Source organism: Stenella coeruleoalba, assembly GCF_951394435.1.
Source record: "Stenella coeruleoalba genome assembly, chromosome: 18".
Lineage (NCBI taxonomy): Eukaryota > Metazoa > Chordata > Mammalia > Artiodactyla > Delphinidae > Stenella > Stenella coeruleoalba.
The window spans coordinates 72,081,406-72,106,942 of NC_137164.1; the positions used below are offsets into that span (position 1 = coordinate 72,081,406).

A 25,537-nucleotide genomic window follows, 5' to 3' on the forward strand; every position below is an offset into this window, starting at 1 on the left:
AAGGAGACATTAGTGCTTATCGCTTGCGCCTTCTAATATGGGAATATTTTGCGTGGGTGGGTAGGGGAGTATACTTACTTTTATTAGTAAAGTTATGAACAAGAAATGAGTTGGAAAACTGGTTAAAGGAACCAATAATCCTCCTTCACTTTTGGCAAGGCTAACATTATACCATTCCAGAAATGAGGGAGAAACAAGCCTCCACTCTACCTGAAACAAGTCCATCTATTCATGGGAGATTAAGGCTGGATACACCATTAATGATATCTGCTCTTGGGGATACTGAACCTTATCAGAACATTGTATCTAAGTCTCCCCATTTTTCAGTTTATTAATAGGTTCCATTTAACATCCCCTGAGAAAAGGAGGACTAAATCATCCAGGCTTTGCCTGAGAGCACCCAATGATTACTCCAAGAGATGCCTTGTGAACCCTGGAGTTGCCATGGTAATAGCTGAGTCACCGAATCAGTTCACTTTCCCAATCACCTAAATGTTCCTGTTTTAAAATGTCATCACTAGTAAATCTACTTTGTTTGGTTTTAAAATGTGTGTAGCAGTAATCCAGGGAAATAGCAAGACTTTTATTAGCCTCCAATATAGCAATCCTAAAAGTACATATATATTACTAGATCTAATATGCTTGCATATATATATATGTATATATATGTTTATACATTTTGCCTAACAAAAATGTCTATGCACACCTATTTTCTCATACACCTCTGTGATAAATTTCCATAGCACCAGATTAAGAGCTCAAAATAATTTTTCTTGGAAAGTTGACAGAAGCTTAACAAAAATCACATATGTAAATTAAATATATAAATATTATATGTATAAATATTAAAAGTATGTTAAATATCTATACTATATATATTGAATATATACAATGGTTTTATATATATGTGTATATAAAAAATGGTTTTCCCCAGATTAGTTAAGACAAAATGGGTCAGTATACATTTGAAGTACAGGGAAGAGAAACATTTTTACTTTTATTACTTCCCATGTCTGCTCTTCTCTGCATTTTTATGGTGCCTAATAAGAAACACAAAAGAAAATAAAGGAAAATGGTTTTAGCCCCCATACCCTATAGCTTATAAAGCTCTTCAAAGTTAAACTCCCAGAGGAATGAGAATCATTTTATCTTCCTAAGGATATAATAGCTATTTTCCCCAGAGCTGTTGGGGATAATTTTATAGAACATCATAATATAAAAAATATCTTTAATGTATTCAAAATATGGCACGGGAAGAACTACAGACATATGTACAATTCATGAAAATAAATCACGTCATTTCTGGCTGTTAATTAAGTCTGTTTAAAAGCTTTTTTCTCTTACTTAATGCATCTTGGAGAACAAAAAGAAAAATAAACTCATTGACCAAAATGTGCTAATATGAGCTAATTTAAAAGATGAAAAATTTTAGAATCACTATATATCTAAAATTAATTACCGAAAGGGATAGGGTCTTTTTCAGTTTGACAGAAATAGCCAATTATAATTTTGTACTTTAAATGCTATTTCTTTGAAATATAGAGACTTCAAAATTCATCCAAAGCAGCCTGATTATTTCTTAAGAGCAAATTTACCTGGGAAAATATGTCTTCCCTTTGGTAGCATACCAATGGATTAACTCCTCTGTAAAGCAGTCTGTGGTGGGTAAAAGAGGAAAAATTAATAATTCCATTTGATTAATTTTTGAAACATATTGAAGGTCTTGATGAAGGCATGTTCTTTAGAAAACCCAGAACCCGAAACTCAGTGTGATTTTTTGTCAAGCTCCTGTCAACTACCCAAGAAAAATTATTTGGAGCTCTTAATATGGTAGAATAGGAATTTGTCACCAAAACGTATGAAGACAGGGGTACATAGACATTCCTGTTTGGGCAAAAGCAAAGACTTCTCAGCTACTGGCAGCTTATCAAGCATCCTAACAGAAGGTTTGGTTTCTCTCTTCGACTGGTTACCGACTGCTGCCCTGATGGGAAATCTGCCGTGTCAGTTGGGAAGTGCCTGAGAGCCTGTCTCTACCCTGCTCAGTGAGTCGAGAGGAGGGAGAAGGAAAAACCCATGGTGTGTGGACACCCTGGCTCATGAAACCAATATAAATTCCTTCGGTCCAGCTGACTTGGCTGGAGGGCATCTGAGTTGTGTGGACACAGACCCTAACGTCCAAAATGTTCAGACCAATCTTGTACTTACGCAGAGGAAAGGACACGGGGCTTTTTTTTTTTCCACCTTGTACAACTTTAGAGTTCTATACAACTTAACATTTTAGTTTGTAAAAGGGCAAGTTAGAGAAACAGCCAGTTTAAGAAAGGACAAAAGGAGCCAGTTTCCTGGTAGATGATGGTGTCTCTGAGCATTAGGCTTACTATGCTTACTATGAAGCACCGTTCTAAGTGGTTTGCACACTTCTACTACTTTATTCCTGCAACTATCTGACAGATGAAGAAACGGAGGCAATACAGAGAAGTCAACAGTTAACCCAAGGACACATCCAAGTGGTGCAGATGGGATTTGAACCCAGCATTCCAGCCGTGGTGACAATGTTTTCCACAATTCCATTCTATTCTCCTCCAAATTGAAGATGTTTCAAACTTTCACTTAACTGAGTAGGTCTTGCGTTATCCAGGCCCTAACTGAAACTAGTTCCACGTGCCATTTCATAATATAGTAATTGGGTATTAGGAAATAACCTAGGCTTTCTCTAAATTTCTTTGTTTATTCATTCAATAAGCATTAAAAATTATGAGTCCGATCCTCTGCTGAATCTGGGGCTGGCTTTGCAGTAAGACAGGTGTGCTGCCTGCTCTGAGCTCTGGGCTCACATTCTAACGGGGAGAATGGGAACCAGCAGTCCTATGTGAGGTGAACATTTCAAGAAGCACGGCTTGGTCTGACGCCCAGCAGCAGGCATGTGTGCAGGGAGGGCGAATGGATGGAGGAAAGGCCAGCAGCAGTGAGCGGGGAACAGGCCGAGATTTAAGGCAGGAAGGAGTTAACCAGTCAGCGTTGTGGAGAGTGGGCCATATCCCGCTTAAAGAAAGCCAATGTGGCTTAGAGAGCGGAGTGAGGAGGAGGGACCGGGGGATGGCTGACGAGGAGGCGGGGCTGGGTCAGGGAGGGGCCCACAGCCAAGCTGAGGACTGAGGACTTCGCTGGGTGTGCAATGGGCTTAAGACCTTGTGAGGGTCACGCTCCAACTATAGCCTTTAAAAGACGTCTCTGGTCCAGACGCAGGCGAGAAGCATACAACTGCACACCAGCGGGGAGACTGCAGCAGTCATCCACGCTCAAGATGGTGGAGGTGCATCCTAGAGAGGAATCCGTGGGGAAGGATTTAAGAGGTTCTCGGTGTGCAGAGGGTACAGGGTTGCGTGAAAGTGGGTGGGAAGGCGGCAGAGTGAGGCAGGGGAGGGGCAGAGACCATCACCCACAGCTCCCTTGCTCCAGCATCAGCACTTAAGTATGTTCCTTTCTAGAGTCTCATGTCTCAAAACATGATGCCCGTACTTTTTATAAGACGACATCCTTTGCTTCTGTAAATCTTTCTAATATTAAATGCTCTCTAACATTCAATGAAATCTATGAATGTTTATTTTCCCATTTCTGTAAGTGAAGGCCTAACGGAATAAAAGAAACTTTTCATTTCTTGTCATAATACTGTCATCACACACACACACACGCACACACAATTAAAACAGCTTTATGTTATTTTATATTCTCCTGTTCACATTTATATTTAACTTTATAGATAAGGGTCGGAACCCCCACACGTGGGTGAACCAGATGCACTATACCACATGCCTTGCCAGGAAAACAGCCCCAGAAGGAGCAGGGTTGTTTAGTTCCCGGTGTTTCAACTGACTGCAAAGGTTCTTCCACATTATTGAACAACGTCGCTCAGACTTTTCTTGGGCGTCGCTCAGCGTCTATAATAACATCACTGGACAGTTGCGTACCCTCAGCGTCATCTTAAATAATGGTTAATACAATGAAAATGCCATCGCATCAGTCACATGGGCAAAACATCCAAGACTGAATAAATGTTAAATGATTCTTGGGAGTGCTGACGCAAAGATGAGAATGGCCGTCATTAATGGAGTGTTTTCTACATGACAGGCACCGAACTAAGCCTTTCACTCATATTAACTTATTTAATCCTCACAACAATACTACCAAGAAGGTAATACTTACCTCTCTGTTTTGCGGCTGAGAAGTGAGGACAGAGAAATTAAATATCCTGCTCAAAGCCCAAAACTAGTAACTTATGGAGACAGGATTCAAAGCAGCCAGGCGGCCTCAAGAGCACACATTACCAGCAAAACACAGGGCTTTTCTTTATGGAGAGTTATTTCCTCTGCCCAGAGACGGAGGGCTGAAGTTCTCATTGTATAGGAGAACAAGCACACTTCAAAATAATTCCATTTAATGGACATCTACCGTGTCTTTTCTTTGGGAAAGTTAGCATGATAAAGAAAATCACCTGAAATAGAGTACCTGCCAGGACTTGGAACTCAGTCTATTCTAGTCTATCGCCTTTTGGCAGGTAAGCTTCTTATCATGCAGAAAACTATCAGGGCAGAAACAGAGCACAAAGAAAACAAGACCATCGGCAAAGAAGATAAAGAAGTTTGTACAAAGCACCCTTTTTTTAATAAATGGATGGCTGTCAGGTAAAAAATCAATTTCCTGTGGACAAGACCAAGAGCAAGGTGGAGGGAAAATAAACATGTTTAAACTATTGGAGAGTCCATAATTTAAAGACAGATTCTTCTGTTGCGGGCTAGTGTGTATTGAATGAGTTGCAGGGATGGCGATAGCAAACGTCACGCTGCATTTCAGGAGGAACGGGAGAGGAAGCAGCCCTAAGAGGAACGATGCGTGCTTGATGCTGAATATGCAGAGGCGCCTGGAGCAAAGGAGGTCGGGCTGCAGAAAACTAGATCTTTGAAGATTTAATAGATTCCTCATTCTCTGTCAGTTGGTCCTTTTAGATTTGTCAAGAGTGAGCTCTGTTCTTCCTTACATTTAGGTTATTTAGCTATGGCTTTTAGGTTGAAAAAGAAAAGCAGGTCAAATTTAAGCTAATGAACAATAAAACTTCAGGGTTAGAGGTACTGCTTTTATTCAGGGGCTAAAAGAGGATCTGTAACGAATTAGAATTTTTAAAATGGATGTTTGTATAATGACACAAGCTGTATCATTATGAAATTCTTCTTAGGAGGGAAATATCTGAAATTGTTGACATTTGCATGAGAAATTGGATTGTGTGGAATAGGCAAGAGGGAAGAAGACGCAGCTCAATATGGTCAAATTAAAGGTTACTTGTTCACACCAAAGGCAAAGTTCTAGTTGAATTGGGAAAAAAGTGCTGCTAACTATTTTTCTCTACAGATGGAATGTAAAACCAACTGTAAAAAATTCATGAATGAGACCCAGGGCCTGGCATTACAGCAAATTCAATGATTTTTGAAACGCTTGCCTCTACAAAGAATGCACTATTATTCTGTCTAGACTTCATGGCACAGTATAATAAATAAAGACTGACAGCATCAATATATTTCATAAATATATTACTGGAATTTACATTATTTCTGACTATTAATATTTCCTGAGCTACCCCAGGTAAAGCAATGTGCATGTCTTATAAAATAAAATCTATTGCTAATGTCATTTGTTAACAGACAAAGAAATAGTAATGGCATTTATTTCTCTGAATATATTCATCTTCTTAAGTAAACCTAGGAAATCTGAACTTGAACCCATAGATAATTCATTAGCTTCAGTCCATAGGTTTGTTTTCTTAGAGTCTTCTCATACATATAATATCCTAGCACAGTTTCTGTAAGATCAAGAGATTTTTTTTTTTCTGAAAGGGTATATCTCACATAAAATAAACTATGACGGGTAACTTGTAAAGCTATCAATTGACATGGAGCTGAAATGACTTCTTTCTAAAAAAATTTCTTCTAGAGATGCACTGGTTTTTTGTAATGAAACCAGTAACAACAGATGGAAGTCCACCAACAGGGCTCAATTTTTTCAGGCTAACATTTCCTAGAGCTGTGGATGGAGAGAAGGCAACTAAAAATATAATTTTGGAGAACAATTAGTCATTCTCAGGATATCTATAAATACCCTGGGAAAGCAACATGGCATAAACATTCCGCCCCACAGAAAATACGAGCTATATTGTATTTTATTATGTCCTGAGTTGCAATTTTCTGTGATGGCAGAGATGCCTCACCATTTTTTTTTAACTTTTATTTTTAGAAATCACCAAAAAGGAAATAGTCCCTTTGGCTGAAAAAATGTGCAGAGAATGTATGAATGCACCCTGTTTCCCCCTCCTGCCGTAGCACTGGTAACCTCTCGAGACGCTTCTTTCATCACTCTCACTAAAGGATGAAAGCTTTCACCTGCATGGTACCTACGGACAGTTCCTTCACAAAAACACATTCTTGTGAAAACAAACCAGAAAGAGAGAGCTGAGCACATAGAGTGTGCTTGTTTTTTTGTTTTTGTTTTTTTAATAGAACTAGCTTAATTTCTCTTAGAGATTTTAGGACATTGGCACTAAAGTTCACGGATGCAGGAAAATCATGTATACACCAGTGTGGGTTAGTCATGAACCAGGTTACCTATTGCCTCAGAAACTGGTGTTGCTCTAGGTTCTTGCATAGAGAAACTATAATTTAAAAAATCCAAGTGTGTAATTATTAGTAGTAGGTTATATCATCTGATATTGTCAATATTTCTCTATAGAAGAGCAATTTCATATGGCTCTTCCTAATAGCAGTTATTTAGAAGTGGCAGGTAAAATAATTAATAGACTGTTTATCTTTTCAAATCAAGCTTATATATGCCATTTCTTTCATTACTCATTAGGAATTAATTTTTCAAATGCTCTCTCCAAACCCCAAGTATGATTTCACAAACGCTTATACTCTTGAGTTCAAATCTATCCTGACTTTCTTACTAAAAATCATAGCCCCAAATTCAGATCAGTATGTAAAACGAGATAGAGACATGAGAAGAAAAATTTAATTGATCCTTAAAATACAAACCAAAGGACTCCTGCTACTGATTTCAGACTCATGAATTCAAACAGCAGTCAACAAACTACAGCCTGAGGACCAAATCCAACCCAGCGCCTGTTCATATAAATAAAGTTTTATTGGCGCACAATCCCACTCATCCCTTTACATTTCATCTATGGCTGCTTTCGTGCCACATGGAGTTAAGTAGCTGTAACAGAGACAGCATGGCGCACAAAGTCCAAAATGTTTACCATCTAGCCCTTTACAGAAAAAGTTTGCTGAGCCCTGGCTTAAGACACTGGTAAAGTTTGATACTCTATGAAACGAAACCTAGACCAGGGGAGTCTGGGAATACTTTTCTACCGGTCAAGATGGACTAGGTTACACTGAGGTAACAAAGCAGCCCCAAATGACAGTGATTTAATAGAGTTCATTTCTTGTTCATACTAATGTCCATCAATGGGGCCTGGGGGCTCTGTTCCATGTGGTAATCAGATAGGAAAGGCTGATTGAGCAGCTGCTGTCTGGAACTCTGCCTGCAACCCTGGCGCTGGAAACGAGGAACAGCATCTCAGACACACAAACTGCTTCTTTAAGCTCGTGCTGGGAAGTGACATACATCACGCCCACCCACAAGTTCTTGGTCAAAGTCACATGATCTTGTGGTGCCTGAATTCAACAACATAACAAAGGAAAGTTCTTCTTTGAGAAAGAGAACTTACAGGAAAACTAGATATTGAATAACAAGGATAGCAATGCCACAACTTCCCAGAGGACACTAAGCCAGGGTTAGGTCTTAAAAAGGTACAGCAATGAGTTAGGCAAAGAAGAATGGGGGCGCTTCCATTCCAGAAGCTGCATGTGTTACAGTTTCACTGCAGAGAACAGAAAAAGGAGGAGCTAGAAACAAGACTGAAGAGGCAGATGGGGTGGATACTGGAGGGCCTTGATGCAATTCCAAGGAACATCACCTTGACTCTGAAAGCAATGGGAAGCGAAGGAAGATTTTTTTTTTTTTCTTAAGCAACAGGCCTATTTGGACATAGTGACATAGCAATAGAACTCTTTGTAAAACCTGATAATAATATTCATGACTTGTTTTCTAGTCATCTAAAAATGTTTATTTTAAAAAAGCTCTATTTGTTTATTTTTGTTTTTATTTCCATTACTCTGGGCGACAGTATATTATGTAACAACCTAAATGGGAAAAGAATTTGAAAGAGAACAGATATAGGTATAACTGATTCATTGTGCTGTACACCTGAAACTATCAAAACACTGTTAATCAACTGCACTCCAATATAAAATAAAAAGTTTAAAAAATAATTAAAAAGATAAAAATAAACAAAGAAAAGGCTCTATAGTGAGATTCTGAAAGGAAGCTTCGATTGAAAAGCATACCTCAAAAGGACGAGTCCAATGTTTATCATTATCATCAGTGTTTTCAAACAGACTCAGATGTAAAATCTGTCTATGGGGCTTCCCAGGCGGTGCAGTGGTTGAGAGTCCGCCTGCCGATGCAGGGGACACGGGTTCGTGCCCTGGTCCGGGAAGATCCCACGTGCCGCGGAGCGGCTGGGCCCGTGAGCCATGGCCGCTGAGCCCGCGCGTCCGGAGCCTGTGCTCCGCAACGGGAGAGGCCACAACAGTGAGAGGCCCGCGTACCGCAAAAAAAAAAAAAAAAAAACCCTATGACCTTCCTCGCAGACACTCCAGGGTCCCGCCCAGCTCCTCTTCAACAGAACATCCATTCTAAAAGGCCACTGTCCCCAGTTAAGAATTCATTTATGCCTTGTCTTCAAATTCAGTCATACTTTTCATTCTAATTAGAAAACTGGAGTAGATGTACGACAAAGAACTAAATATAGAATAGATCTTAAAAAGTAGAAAGCGTGCTTCAAATATCCTTCCACTCACTCTCGAGAGATCTAAGCCCTAATTTTCTAACTTCAAATTCTGCTCAAATCAAACTTCTTGATTAAAATCTCACCTGACAGTCCTAGACTGCTGGGATCTGCCTTCCCTGGAGTTCAATCAGCACCGAGGGGCACCGTTGTCCAGCCGCTTCTGCTTGGCCCCCAGCGCCCCAACTTCTTAACAGAGTCCATTGGGATCAGGGCCCCGTCTTGTCCCTGCATCCGTGTTCACTCTGCCCATTCTTCCCAGCAGCGCGAGATGCTCAAGGCCGAGGCCAGGACCCGGGCCGGACGGGTGGAGCGTGGGGTTTCTCAGGAAAGCAAACAGGGCGCCGCAGCGGCGGTTCGCTTCGCGGCTTTGGGCGTGTGTGGAGCGAGCAAGTGGGGGTCCTGCAGAGGGAAAGGAGCGGATGCGCTGCGACGCGCCGGCCGACAGGGAAGGCCCTGGGGCTAACTGAACCAGGCCTCAGGCGCTGGAGCCCCGACTCTCCAGAGAAAACCAAACGTCGTGGAATCTCGCGAGATCTCGGGAGTTAGGGGAGTAACCTCGTGGAATCTCGCGAGATCTCGGGAGTTAGGGGCGTCCTGGCATGAGGAACGTCCCGGTGCCCCAGGTGCCAGACGCCCCTCATCGCAGACTTGTCCGTAAGGAGTCCTGCAAGCCCCAATCTTCGTGGACACCGCCCCCACCACAGCACTCCAGGTCCCAGTGCAGGGATGCTTCTCAGGGGCTGGCCAGGTGGCTAGGGAGCCTCGGGGAGGGGCGAGGCCTGCCGCGGCCAGAACGGGCGAGTGAACTGCGCAGGCGCAGGCGGCGAAGCTCTACTTTTCCGGGGGCTGAATACCCTGAGACTCTCTGCTCGAGAGCAACGTCTGCTGAGGTCCAAGGCCACAGCGACCCAGGCACGGATTTCCACTGCACGTCCTCTGGGCCAATTTTTCCTCCCATCAGCTGCAAGGTGTCTAGAATTTATCCCAGGAGACCGTCACTGCCTATTTCTGGAGGCTTTTCCCGGAAAAACGAACTCAGGAATGGAGGGATGCTGTCTCAATCCTCCGTCTGCGGTTCGTTGACGGGTCCAGTAGTAATCCCATGGCCTTGTCAGGGTTTTGATCCAAATGAATATGGGAATCAATTCTGGTCAAAGAAGCATGTGGGTAAGATTACTTGCATGCTTACAGGAAGGTATCCTGCCTCTTAAGAAAGAACCGCAGGAGGATCATTGTCATTTTTGCTAAATTCCGTGCTATCCAATAGAACTCCCAGGAAAGATGCAGGCGTTCCATATCTGTCCAACATGATGGCTACTAGCCACATGTGGCTCTTGAGCTTTGAAATGTGGCCACTGAGGAACTGAACTTTGAATTTTATTTAATTTTGATCAACTAAATAGTTGCATGTGGCTTGTGGCTACCATATTGAAGAACTTAGCTCTGGACAGTGTCATGCCTGGATATAAGGTCACTGACACACTACAAGCCTGCAAATAAAGACAACACTACGGATGGCAAAAAGCAGCAATGGAAAAAAAACACATCCTGGTGCATCATTGATCCTCAAAATAAACCAGCCTGACAGCTACCTTAATTGTGATTCTTTGTTAGATATTTATAAAGTTCTTTATTGTTTAGATTTTGATTTCTATTGCATGCATTTAAAACATCCCAACTAATTTTATATCACCCTATATCTTCCACCCTCACTCTGATTCAAGGGTAGCTATTTCATTGCAAGAGTCATGCTTTATTCTTCCTTTGTATATCCCACATGCCTGCAATAGGGAACACCCACACTGTACGTGGTCATTGAAAAGAGCCAGAACAGGTGCAGTCCTTCCTGGCATCTTCAGCACTGGGTTCTAAGGGGCAGATTGCCCTGTGATAGTAGTTAGTACATCCAGTAACTAGAGGTGGAAGGCTTAGGTTGTATGCAAACAGAAAAAGTTGTGTACAGCTCTGAATGTAGGGAAACGGAGAGTTCCTTCTAATATTTCTCTCAACTGCTCTCCTGCAGGACAGAAATGGGATCATTGGACAACATTTCCACTATTTAAAGCAGTGATTTCTTGCATTATTGAGACATGATTTTCTTGTAAATAAAAATTTACACAGCAATTCAGTGTAAAGGACAGCAAATCAAAGTGCAGCTTCTCTGAGTAAAGTGAGTGGTCAGAGTCTCAAAACCCCTCTTTCTCTCTCCAGTGCCCTGACTGGCCCCTCCTGCAGGTCAAAGGCACTTCCTAGCTAGCTACAGACTTCGACTGACATCAGTTTGAAAAACTCAGATTAAATCTGTACCTCGCTAAAATGCAAAACTGCAAGTAAGAATAATTGTTTTATAACATATTAAGTCTTTAATTATAAAATGGTCTATCCAATGTTTTTATAACATGTAAAATAATTGACAAGGTATGTTCAACATTTAAGGGAGTAATACCCTTCCCTGCTTTTCTTTTCATGCTAAAAGAACTGACATGAGCCTATTGTAAAATAGTTGCATATGAGCCCAGATTTGTAAACCACAGTATTTCTGAAATATGCATTTGTTTCTCCCTCATTTGTTTAAAAAATACTTTTTTTAAACTTCCAGGATACAAATTATATATAATTGATAAAACCTAGAAAGGGAAAAAATTTTCACCTATAATTTTCCTAACAATATATCACTGTCTGTCAAAATTTCTATATATTCCATTCCAATTTTATTCTATGCCTCTATTTTTTTCAGTTGCAATCATATTAAATACACAATTTTTTCTCTGCATATTAAGAATAATTTTTCTATATTATATAAGCCAAGAAGACATATTTCAATAGGGTGTGTGTGTGTGTGTGTGTGTGTGTGTGTGTGTGTGTGTGTATATATACCTAGCTAGCTAGCTGTATGTAATACATACGTACATATGTGTGTGGGTGTGTATTTCTTAATGATTATTTCTGTGCAAAAATAGCATAAATCAGAAAAAAATTAATAAAACAGAAAAAAGTAGGGGGACAGATGACAGAGAAAACTTTAAAAAATAATCATAATTCTTTTATAATTCTATCAGCAATATACACAATGAAGTTTAAATTGTATTTAATTTGATTAAATTAAATGGAAATAGTCGCATGTGCCTAGTGGCTATTGTATTGAAGAGCCTCATTTCAGACAGTGTCACACCTGGATACAGGGTCACTGTCATGCTACAAGCCTCCAGAGAAGAAAACACCATTGCAAAAAGGAGCAATGGAGAGACCCACACTGTGGCGCATCACTGATCCTCCAACTAAACCAGCCCTCACACCTGCCCTAACTCCAGAGTCCCTGTCGGGTGTTTTTATAAAGGTCTGTATGTTTAAGTTGCATGAACCTGAAAGCATGCTAACTAAAACACATTCCCCGTAATTGTATCAGCTGTGCCCTATCCTTACCAAGATATATTGTCCTATCCTCATCAGCATTGAACATTGCCTTCAAAAAGATCTTCCTGCAGTAACTGACTAACAGATAGGATGGAAGCTAACCTTGTGTGCTTGCTGCATGAGTCATCATGAATCGTTTTTCTTTATTGTTTCACCTAATCCTCACAACAGTCCAAGGGCTGGCATCACCACTACCCCTAATTTGCAAATAAGGAAACTACAACACAGTACCGAGTAGGGGATGAACTCATACACAGACAGTCAGGCACAAAGCCCAGTGTTTGTTGCATTTTCCACCAACGTTATACAATCAAATACGATCACAGGGCTCTGCTCCTACGTCGCCTTTGCCTTCTCTTTGTGTCTTACACTTGCTACTCCTGCCGCCCTTCCGTCCACGATGATCCCTTCCTTTTTTTCTCTTGCATTTCACACTAACATCGAATGACATATGATTTATTTTGTATAATTTTCATTACCCCCACAAAAATATGGGCTTTATGAAGGCAGGGATTTTTGTCTCTTTATTTATTCCCAGTGCCTGCAAATAGAAGACTTTCAAAAATATGTATTTAAGGAATGAATGGATGAATGAGCGAATGGATATTTTATTTTGCTTTTCTTTGATTAATAGTGATATTAAACTTTTAAAATAATCATTTATCAATTACACTGTCTTCTTTTGAGTTATGCCTATTTCAGCTCTCAGCCGTGGATCAAATCTGGTCCATTCACATAACAAAATGCCTTGTTGTCAAAGCCCAGGTATGGACAGTGACGTCTTATACACATTATCTCCCAGAAGCCTCATCTAATGCCCAGTGGAATTAAGTTTCTTATTCTTTTTTTTTTCTGGATTCGGATTTCCTGGCTCATGTTCCAGCAGTTAAATCTTGGGTGTTCTGACTTTGTCCAAAGAGACTGGAATCACTTTTGCTGGCCTGTCGGAAGCCAGCGGCTGGGCCCACAGAGGGCCTGGCCTACTCGAGGCAGCTGGGTTTACCTGTGAAAGCCCTTCTCGCTGGGCCCACCTGCACAGTTCAGGGCATTAGACAATTGTTTGCGCTGAGCCTGCTGATTGGCGCTTTGTGATTTACCTAATACTTGTTTTGTTTACCTATTTCTGTTTGCTCTCTTTATAATAAGAGTAGTTTTTCATTATCTTTGTTGAAAAATCTCTACTATTTAACATATAATTTGCTGCATGGATTTACTTCTTAGACTTCTTTTTCTTTTAAACACTTTTCTCTAACAAATGATTAAATCTTTCCAGTTTATCTCTAATTTAACTTCTCTTTTTAAACTAAGAAACCCACACAAACTAAAATAATTTCTCCCATGCCCCACCTTAACTGTGTGTCAAAATATACACAATTTTTATTCATTTTGTCCTTGAAGAAAGTTCTAATTCTCTTTAGTAAGAATCATATTCTCAGACTTCTGCATTAATTAAAAATAAAGGCATGCATTACCTGTCTTGATTCCCTAATATTAACAGAAATTTCCTATATGTATCTGCAGCGCAGGGTTAAAAAGAAAATCTATGAATCAAGCACTATTTACTATAGCCAAGACATGGAATCAACCTAAATGTCCATCGACAGATGAATGGATAAAGAAGATGTGGTATATATACATATATATATACAATGGAATAGTACTCAACCGTAAAAAAGAATGAAATAATGCCATTTGCAGCAACGTGGATGGACCTAGAGACTCACATACTAAGTGAAGTAAGTCAGAAAGAGAAAGACAAATACCATATGATATCACTTACATGTAGAATCTAAAACATGACACAAATGAATGTATTTACAAAACAGAAACTGACTCACAGACATAGAAAACAGACTTATGCTAACGTATGGACACCAAGGGGGGAAAGCAGTGGGTGAGAGGGTGGTGGTGGGATGAATTAGGAGATTGGGGTTGACATATATACACTAATATGTGTAAAATAGATAACTAATTAGAAGCTGCTGTATAAAAATATAAAATAAATAAAATTTAAAAATAAATAAATAAAACAAACTTATGGTTACCAAAGGGAAAAGGGAATGGGGGAAGGGGTAAATTAGGAGTGTCGCATCAGCAGACACAAACTACTATATGTAAAATAGAGAAACACAAACTACTATATATAAAATAGAGAAACTACAAGGTCCTAAAGTATAGCAAGGGATATTCAATATCCTGTAATAAACCATTACTGAAAAGAAAAAAATCTATGAATTAAAGAATCATCTTCAATATCATTTTATTTCTTCGAATGCATGCCAGACATTATGTTAGGTGTTGGGGAAAGAGCAGTAAATGAGATCGACCCAGTCACGGAGTCTTTTCCTTCCAACCACTAAACATTGAGCCTACTAGACCTGAAAACATACACTGAGCACTGCAAAGAGGAGACGGACTGGGACACAGGGCTTGCGGGCTTAACTTCTCAAACGTGCCATATCTCAAACCTACGCCCCAAACTAAGCTCTTCATCTTCGTTCCCAAAATTGATCCTCCCCCAAAGTCCCCCCTCTTAAAATACAGCATCTCAATTCTTCGGGGCGCTCAGGCCAAAAACCTTAAAGTAATTTAGATGCTTCACTTCCTCTTATACAACTTGCTCCATCTACTAAGAAAATATACCATCAGCTCTATCTTCAAAATAGGTCCATAATCTAATGCTTCTTAGAACCTCCACACCTACTGTCTGACAAAAGGCACCATGATTTCTCACCTAGACAATTGCTATAATTTCCTAACACGTCTTTCTGCTTCTGCCTTTTCTCACCTAAGGTTTAAAGTCCACAAGGCTGCCAGTTATCTTCATTTAAAAAAAAAAACAATAGACTTTATTTTTTAGAGCAGTTTTAGGTTCACAACAAATTAAGTGGAAAATACAGAAATTTCACATATGTTCCCTGCCCCATTTCATACAACATCCTCCACTAGCAACATCCCCACCAGATGGTACATTTGTTACAATAGATGAACCTACACGGACACATCATTATCACCTAAAGTACCTAAAGTCCACAGTGTACATTTAGGTTCACTCTTTGTGTACGATCTACAGGTTTGGCCAAATGTATAATGGAGCCGTTGTGTGTCATACAGAACCAGCTGTCTTTTCACTCAACTGTCACCTTAGTAGAAGGGCTGCTATTCACCAGCCAACCTACCTCTGGTAGAATCATCTCCACTCTGAGTTTTTATTCTGCTTTCTTTTCCTTTCTTGTACTTACCTTCTCCAAACATTATATGTATACATATTTTTGTTGTTGTTGTTTGTGTTTGTTGTCATTATGTCCAAATGTAATGTAAGTTTCATGAGATTAAGGACTTTAGCTCTTCTTTTTCAACATCATACATAAATAAATAAACCTCACTCTGCCTCAGTTTTTTCATCCATGAAATGGGTACAATAATGGAAACCATGATATAGGATTTCTAGGATGGTTAAATAATGTCACAAAGCAGTTAGAGTGATGCCTGGTGCAAAATGCCTACTACATGTTAGTTGTTACGGTTTTTGTCATTTTGAAGATGATGTAAAGAGCTCACAGCCCTTTCCTCTGACTTTTTCCTTTTCTTAAACTTCCATCTCTTCGGACTACCTCAAACTACTGTCTGAACCTAATGAACCTCTGCCATGCTTATAAGTTAATAGCTTACCAGGCCCTAAATACTTAGCAGCTGGCATTTTAAAACACATTTATATAGTGTTTTAAATGACAATATTTTTCCAGGAGGGAACTTGAATGTGATTTAAGCTAATTAAATAATATTAAAACAACAATCATAATAATACCCACTCTATACTGAGAAACTACTATGTGTCAGACACTTTTTATGTGTATTTTTTCTAACACTTACAATTATCTTGCAAGCCACCCAGGAATTATTACACCACTTTTTCAGGTCAGGACACTGGATGTCACAGCAATTAAGGGTCTTGCCTCTTTGGACCACATACCCACCACGTGGTGGGTTTGGGATCTAATCCCAAGATGCTCTGCTTTCAAAGGCTTGCTCTTTTCACTATGATTGAAGCATGATGTCTGACGATGGGGCTTTGAGGAAACATAGCTCAGCATAAGTAAACTCCTACAATGGAGGTAGGAGTGAGGTCCAGAAGTGGTGGCACTAATTCCAAAAGGCTGGCCTGATTAAATTAAATGGAAATAGTCGCATGTGCCTAGTGGCTACTGTATTGAAGCGCCTCACTGAGGCTGAGCAGAGAAACCTGGAGGGTCCCAGGTGGACCGTACCACAATTTTTGTTGGTGGTGGTTTTTGTTTTTTTGTTTGTTTGTTTGTTTGCAGGAGGCTTACCTGGAGGGCTGAGGTGCTTTTAAAGGGACAGAGAAAAATTTCACTATTTTGCAACTTTCACAAAAACATGGTTAAGTGTGAATGAACAGCTGATACTTTGCGTGTGGAGAAGTACAGATCGTCTGGTTCAAGCACTAGATATATCCTGTAATATAATATATGCAATAATTTAACATCACATTGTTAGAATTTCACTGGCTCTTTTTAGACTACCTGGTTAATAATTGTATTCAATCTTTTTGTTTGTTTTTGGTTTTGAGGCTGAGTGTGTGTGTGTGTGTGTGTGTGTGTGTGTGTGTGTGTGTGTGTGTTTCTTCCTTCCTCTAACTTTGTCCTGGGTTTCTTGAAAAGAACAATATTCATGCTATTCTTTTCCCTTGAATTGAATATTGCTGATGTTTTAGGAATTAACATCCACAGGGAGATGTTTCTGGGTTAAAGCAGTAGTAGGAAGGTAATAGTAAGTTCTCTATGCAGTCCTTAATTTGAGTGTCTGTATTCAAAGTCAGTTTTTCTCCCTTATACCAGGAGACTTCCATCTTCCCTTTTTTCTTTCTGATTTGGATAGCTCACTTAAATGTTGAAGTGTTTAATGGAACCAGATTCTCTAATGAGGAAAGAAAAATAAACGACAAAGGCTATGACTGACATTTTAAACATTTTGAATGATATGCACTCCATTGCTTTTTACCCACTATTAAAACTAAAGGTTAACTCTTAAAGTCTGAAAAGAGCAAATGATCACCGAAATGAATTACTGAAAGAGCAGATGAAGAGTGATACCCTCTTAATCCCTAGTTCTACTAAGAAAACAATTATGGAATTACTTAATCCTTAATGTAGACAAATCCTTCTTAAAGGTAGCCACATCTTGGTACTTCATTGCCAGGTGAATAAGAAGCACACTTCAAAAGTCTAGATTTAGAACAGTCTTCAACTTCACTTGCTTCTTGGCATGCCCAAAGGATGGTGGAGCTGATGATGTCAAAAACCAAACTCTGAGCACGAAATAAAACAAGGCAGAGATGAGTTTGTGGCAAGAGTTTGACCTGCTAATCTGGGAAACTCGAGGGTACAGGAGCAGTGAATTCTGTCTTGCTCACAGAGTGAGGGATTTTTATGGGATAAATTTGGAAGTTATTTGGCTTTTGCAGCTGAATGGTTGCCTGGTGGTTTTCTTTCTTACTTTGGCCAGGGTAGCTAAGTCAGGTGAATAAAGAACTCCAGGGATGGCATGAAGAGATTTGGCATTTAGGGATTGGCTGGTGTCCTCTGCTGTTTCTGAGAAGAGCTGGACGTTCCTGTACAGTGAGGTTAGGTTTCCCTTATGCTCCTGCATTGACTGTCTCCACCTGTCCTGACATAAGTGGCTCCATTTTAGTTCGGTTGTACAATAGACATAGGGAAGGAATGAACAATGACAAAACAAGGGTTATGATTTGCAGCGACATGGATGGACCTAGAAACGGTCATACTTAGTGAAGTAAGTCATACAGAGAAAGACAAATATCATATGATATTGCTTATATGTGGAATCTAAAAAAAAAATGGTACAAATGAACCTAGTTACAAAACAGAAATAGAGCCACAGATGTAGAAAACAATTTATGGTTACCAAGCGGAAAGAGGGAGAGGGATAAATTGGGAGATTGGGATTGACATAACACATACTATTATATATAAAATACTTAACTAATAAGAACCTAATGTATAGCACAGGGAACTCTACTCAATACTCTGTAATGGCCTAAATGGGAAAAGAATCTAAAAAAGAGTGGATATATGTATACGTATAACTAATTCACTTTGCTGTACAGCAGAAACTAATACAACATTGTAAATCAACTATATGCCAGTCAAAATTAATTAAAAAGAAAAAACAAGGGCTATTTACAGGGCATTTGTAAATATCATCTTACATAAATCTAACCAACATGTAAGGCAAGCTTTTTACTGATGAAGAAATTGAGCTCCAGAAATTTAGAGTAAATTGCCCCAATCACAGAGATAGGGATGGTGTGTGTACTCACAATTGGGTTTTCCCCTCAAACCATGAACCTAAAGGGATGTCCCTCCTCCACCATCCCCACCCAGGCATGATCACTGAAAATATATAGTTCTAGAAAAATGGTAGAGATGAACTTATTTGCAAAGCAGAAATAGAGTCACAGATGTAGAGAAAAAACTTATGGTTACCAAGGGGGGAAGAGGGGGTGGGATGAATTGGGAGACAGGGACTGACATATATACACCACTATGTATAAAACAGATAACTAATGAGAACCTACTGTATAACACAGGGAGCTCTACTCAGTACTCTGTGGTGACCTTAATGGGAAGGAAATCCAAAAAAGAAGGGATACACGTAGGCGTATAGCTGATTCACTTTGCTGTACAGCAAGAAACTAACACAACATTGTAAAGCAACTATACTCCAATAAAAATTAATTTAAAAATTAAAAAAAAGAAAGTATGTAGTGTACACATAGTGAAACGAGATTTAACAACATAGAAATGTATAAAGTACAATGCCATTCAATCAAGTCATTCCAAACTGACTTTAATAAGGTAGCATTATCAGGATTCAAGGTACAACTTAACGTGTCAGTGTCTAGACGACAGGGGTAACGTTGTAGCCGCACCAAGGTTTGCCTACACATGCACTCTGCTTGGCTAACACTGTATTTTAAATGCATTTAAATGAAACAGAAACATTAAACACACATAGAAGTATACATTAGCACCTAAATCTAATCCACCATCTCTTGAAAAAATCTAAATACCTGATAAATGGAGTATTGGTTCCTCCATTATGGCAATAATGAGCAGACACTGGGAGGATGCTGCATTCTGTTCACACTACCTCCTACTCTCCCACCTGCCCAGGGTCAGCTGTCCTAGGTCACACCTGGCCTAATGTTACTTGTCTGGCCTCTGGGAGCATTTTGAGTTTGCAACCCATACTTTTTTCTATTAAATTGCTTTTTCCACTTAATGTTCTATTGGGACCACTTTTCCTTATCTTCCCTTGATACACCATCATTTATTTAACCCCCTTACTACTAATGAAGACAGCCCATATCCAGTTTTTGTTATTGAAATGTTTTAATGACTCTCCTTATACATATAGGTTGCCACTTGTGTTTAAGTTTCAGTAAGATAAATTCCTAGAGGTGTACGCAAAAAAGCAAAAAGGTACGCATGTCTTATCGTTGGATGAATTCGCCAAATCGCCTTCTAAAGTTTGTACGTATAAACGTGCATGAGAGCTCATCTACTCCCCGGTGCTCTCAGGTGGAGTAAGCCACATTGAGTAGACACTCAAATTGGGGACCATCTGGGGGAATGTACACATTTTAGAACAATGAAAGAAATGAAGTATCCTAAACTTTATTTTTAAACTGATTTTAAAACACTATGTCCACATTGAACTTTATTCAAGGTGTCGTTGGGGACTATGGTACAATCACCCTTAATTCTAAAGCAAGACAGTTACAAAAAAGCTACAGGAAACGGCTACCCTATGCTTAGATCCTCCTTGGTGACTGCAACAAGGAGCTCGTGAGAAGTAAAGCATTGTTGTAGGAAATTGTGCTGAGCGTGGCTTTTTCATTGTTCCTAGCTTTTGACCTATTGTTTGAATAATTTTGAGGGAAAAAAATCCTATCCTGAGAAGGAAATGTAATAAATACCACTTAGGAAATGCAGAGATATAAATATAATTATGAGAATATGTTGTTTCTGCCAAATGACTGGTGGAAATCTAAAAAGGAAATTAAGGCTTTATTCTTAAACCCATGAAAAATGTTCACTTCACAAAGAATAAATCCTGCTTAAACCCAACCTCAGGTGAGATTTATGAAAGATGGACTTGACATTCATCTCCTAAGAGAAAACTAAGGAGAGAACCTGAGTGCAAAAGTGTAGATGGCTGCGTTCTTACAATAGAATGTGACCATCAACCTATGTATGTACTTTTCTGTAACAACAAAGATCACTTCTGTTCTTTTATATGTTTCCCTCTTAACAATTCATTTTAAACTGTACGTATGCACTGTTTCCCTCAAGTGAAATATAGAGATTGAACCTTACCTTCATTAAGGTGTAAATAGATTTCACTTTATTTTCAGAAAACAAAATGCTTGCCCAAGAGGTCAACAGAAAACCAAATTCAATCTTTATCATATCAAGTTCAACCGACATCATATCATACCAAGAACACCTCCATGGCAAGGATTTTCAGATAGAGGCACAGAAATTCTTTACACTGAAATGGAATTCACTTTTCTGTATCTTCCAAATCATTACTTTTCTTACCTTAATACACCCAATTTTTACTTCTTTAGTTCTCATTTCCCTCTGAGTAGTTAATGATAGTAAATGACTTTTATCCACATTAGTAGAGATTCAATGAAAAAAATCAATATATTACTTTACGTCTATTCTTGATCTTCCAAGAGAACATTTCACAGCCTTCCTTCCACCCCATATCCTTTGCAAAATGAACTAAATCAAAATAAATATGGAATAAATACACCACTTTAGAAATGAGAACATGTTATGCTTATCAAAGTAGCCTATAGATCAATTGAAATAATATAACACTAATCCATTCAACAAATACTTACTGAAGATCTACTATGGACTAACCCTATGTAAGGTGTTATAAAGGATGTTAGAAAGTATCAGATATTTTCTTCTTAAAATCAGAGTGAGGTAGTGTATGTAGGTAACTATGAGAAAAAAATCACAAAAATATTGGCCCAAAATTAATAAAAGAAAGGAACAATTGACAAGTGTAAACTCTCCACTTAGTTTAAGAATAGTCTCTTTCCTATGTTCAAGTTACAAAGAACTGAGAACTAGCTGTAAACAGAAGATAAGGAGTTAGTGTAGCAGCTGCTAAAATCCCTAATACAAATCTCACTTTAAAGGATCTATCATTATCCCAAACAGAGAAGCAAGGCATCAAGTAAAAGGCCATAAAATTTCTACAATTCAGTAAGAATTATTAGCCAGCATCAAATGGGAAGAAAACATCAGTGTGCCCGGCACATAGCGGATGCTCAACTAATTGGTGGGGATGAATGAATAAATGATTTGTTCGCTAACATGTCTGCAATAAAAATCTGAGATAAAGCAAGCTGATTCCCTATTTTCATTTTTCCAGAGGGGAAACAAACACTATGAAGAAGGTGAAAAGAAAGCAGTTTTCTCTGGATGTTGGCTGTCCAGCTCTAGACCAGGGGGCAGCAAAGTACGACCCCCAGACCATATGTGGTCTGGCATCCTAAATAAAATTTAATTGGAAACAGTCACACCCACTCATTTACCTCTGGCTTTGGCTTCCCTTAAAGAGTAAACTATTTCCTCTCTGGTCCTTTACATGCATCCTCTGTCACCAGCTGTACTCCTGCAGGGCCCATGGCAGCCTTTTTATGATAGAGCTGATGACTCTTTATAATAAACAGATGCAACATGAATGGGGTAAAAGGAGAGACATCAACAGTGCCTTCCCGGTCTCAGCGTCTTCATTTTCTGGCAGCATGTCCGAGCTTATGTTCTCTGTAGGATGACTTTCAAAAAATGTATCTTTCTGTGCTCAAATACATTTGGGAAGAACTACATATAATAACTTCCTACTGGAGGTTCTTAATAATCTATAACTGTGTTTTTATTCATATGCTGAGGCCATCTAAAAGCAAGGAGCCAGTTTTGCTTTATCTAACCCATTATTTGCGAAACTCCTGTTGTTCTCAGAACATTCCCCAAACTCTCTGGCACCAGGGTGTATGGGACATTCCTTAGAGAATATTGCCCCATCCCTCTATTACATGAATGGGGAGAACTGACCTAAGCAGGGTGGACATGCACAGTTAACCATAATATGACAAGATTACTTGCCAGATGGGAATGTCTAGAATAAGCACATGACAAACAATGAATGAACGTAGTGATTAGAACTTTGGCTGTACTAGGATGGCGTTTATCCAAGCAGCCCACGGACCCCCAGTACCAGAATCACCTCAGATATTTGGTAATAGTATTGACTTCCACACCCACCCAAGACACACTAAATCAGAGTATATGTAGTGGTGTTGTGCATCTGAACTTTACCAGGTTTTCAAAGAATTCTCATATACCCTACTTGTAAAGAACCAAGGCCTCTGGAAGATCAATAGAAATTTCTCAAGGGAGAGAATCGCAGGCACACTTTCCCATGATATTCCTACTTTCCCAGAGCTTTTGTAAAGTTGGTTATCATCGAATCACAAAGGACATCTGCCTTGGGATAACATTAGTGAGGGTGTTCAAACAGATCCATGCAGCTCTAGGAAAAGCACACAGCAAAGATCTGCACCTATCAGAGCAATATCTCCACCATATTATAAGAAATCAAGAACATTTCTTTAAAAACCTCAGCTTCATTTTCTACTTTTCCATAAGAATCTTCTGGGATCTTTCAGTCCTCCCAATTTTTTCATAAATATTTATATTGTATTTCACACTATAATATTCTTTTATATTTGCTAATTCTTGTCTTCCCATTGCATAAACTCAAAAATGTGTTTGGCTGTACACTGTGGGACCCAATGGGGACAATTAGATCTGCTTTAATAAATACATGTGACACGTTTGATTTACTAATGGGTGATGCCAAACAGAGACTAGCATATGTACCAACTTTGTAAGTAGCCTTGTTCGCGGCTTTGTGAAGACAACAGGCATGAAAAGGGCTTCCCTGATGGTGCAGTGGTTGAGAATCTGCCTGCTAATGCAGGGCACACGGGTTCGAGCCCTGGTCTTGGAGGATCCCACATGCCGCAGAGCAACTAGGCCTGTGAGCCACAACTACTGAGCCTGCGCGTCTGGAGCCTGTGCTCCGCAACAAGAGAGGCCGCGATAGTGAGAGGCCCGTGCGCCGCGATGAAGAGTGGCCCCCGCTTGCCACAACTAGAGAAAGCCCTCACACAGAAACAAAGACCCAACACAGCAAAAATAAATTAATTAACTAATAAACTCCTACCCCCAACATCTTAAAAAAAAAAAAAAACAGGCATGAAAAGAGTCTTGACCATGGCTGATCTATTTTGCTGTCTCCGTTTTGATTACGTACACTGGTCTCAGGGACTCTAAGTGTCAATTTCAAGGGGAAGAGCAGTTCCAAGGCATATGGGGAAACTGGCTAAGCAAAGAAACCGAGGAAACTGAGTGTAGAGGCCTCTTGTTTCATTAATCAAACAGGTTCAGGCAGGAATTTCCCAGCAGCCCTGAGCTCCAAGTTAATAGCTGGATCAACAGCAACAAAACTGTCGTGAACAAAGGGAAGTCTTCCTGAGTGGAGAATGTGGTAAAAATACCGTTTCCCCAAAGTCATAGAACAAACCAGGCATCATGAGCCTTAATTAGGAGAAGAAGGTTGAAAAGCTTCTTTTAAGGTACTTGCGTCCCGAGTAAAGATGTACAATCAGTGATGAGGAGATGAGGTTTGATAACTGTATGGCAGAATTGTAAAAAATTGGGGATTAACATATACACATTTCTATATATAAAATAGGTAATTGGTAATAGGTAACCACTGGTGGCACCAGTGATTAAGAATCCACCTGCCAATGCAGGAGACACATTGCAGACACAATGCCATGGAGCAACTAAGCCCGTGCGCCACAACTACTGAGTCTGCGCTCTAGAGCCCGCGAGCCACAACTACAGAGCCCGTGAGCCACAACCTTGAGCCCACGTGCCGCAACTACTGAAGCCCATGCTCCTAGAGCCCGTGCTCCGCAACAAGAGAAGCCACTGCAATGAGAAGCCCACACACCGCAATGAAGAGTTGCCCCCACTCGCCGCAACTAGAGAAAGCTCGCGCGCAGCAACGAAGACCCAATGCAGCCAAAACTAAATAAATAAATGTAAAATAAAATAAAATAGGTAATCAACAAGGACCTACTGAATAGAACAGGGAACTCTGCTCAATACTCTCTAATAACCTAAATGGGAAAAGAATCTGGAAAAGGAAAGATACATGTATATGTATAACTGACTCACTTTTGCTGTGCGTCTGAAACTAACACAACTTTGTAAATCAACTATACTCCAATACAAAATAAATTTTTTTAAAAAATTGAGTGATTGTGTAGATTCAGAAAGGAAACAGATATCCTAAAAACTTGGAGGCAAAATTTGGTGGTGGGGATCAACGGAAGATCAGAGTTCAAGAGCAATAGGAGGAAACCCAGAATATACCGGTTAGACTTTAGTTTGTCAGGCAAAGAAATAAATGAGTGAGGGTCTAGCGTCCAATAAGAGGTGAAGCCCAAGGTTTCTCTGAGGAAGATCTGGGGCCACCAGCTGGGTCAGCAGTTGACATGGTGTGTGAGGTAGGGTGTTGCCCTGCAGCTAACCAGGTGGGAGATAACCCACTTCTGCAGGAACCTCTGTGGTTTCTAGAAAACTTCTCTTGAGGATGAGGGTAACTTTGGTTGAATGAGTAAGAAAAAATACGTAAAAGCAGAGAACATCTGTCTGAGGCTTAACACAGTCTATCATGAAACATAATGGGTCTATAATTTCATAAGGACAGGGACCTGTCTCATGGCTGTAGTCGGCACACAGGAATTATATTTCCAAGAGTCAGTCATACAGAGTGAAGTCAGTCAGAAAGAGGAAAGCAAACACCATATGCTAACATATATATATCCAGACTAAAAAAAAAATGGTTCTGAAGCACCTAGGGGCAGGACAGGAATAAAGACGCAGATGTAGAGACTGGACTTGAGGACACGGGGAGGAGGAAGGGTAAACTGGGACGAAGTGAGAGAGTGGCATGGAC

At 39.7% G+C, this 25,537-nt stretch overlaps 1 protein-coding gene across 1 annotated transcript in view; it reads right to left on the reverse strand.

Annotated features, from left to right (window-relative positions):
• LOC307176648 (uncharacterized protein) overlaps positions 1-10,080 on the reverse strand; it is a 452,670-nt gene extending 442,590 nt beyond the window's left edge. The window contains exon 1 of the transcript XR_013824856.1: positions 9,043-10,080. The gene's annotated coding sequence lies outside the window, so the exon portion shown is untranslated. The remainder of the gene's footprint in view (positions 1-9,042) is intronic.
• Between the last annotated feature and the right edge of the window lie 15,457 nt (positions 10,081-25,537).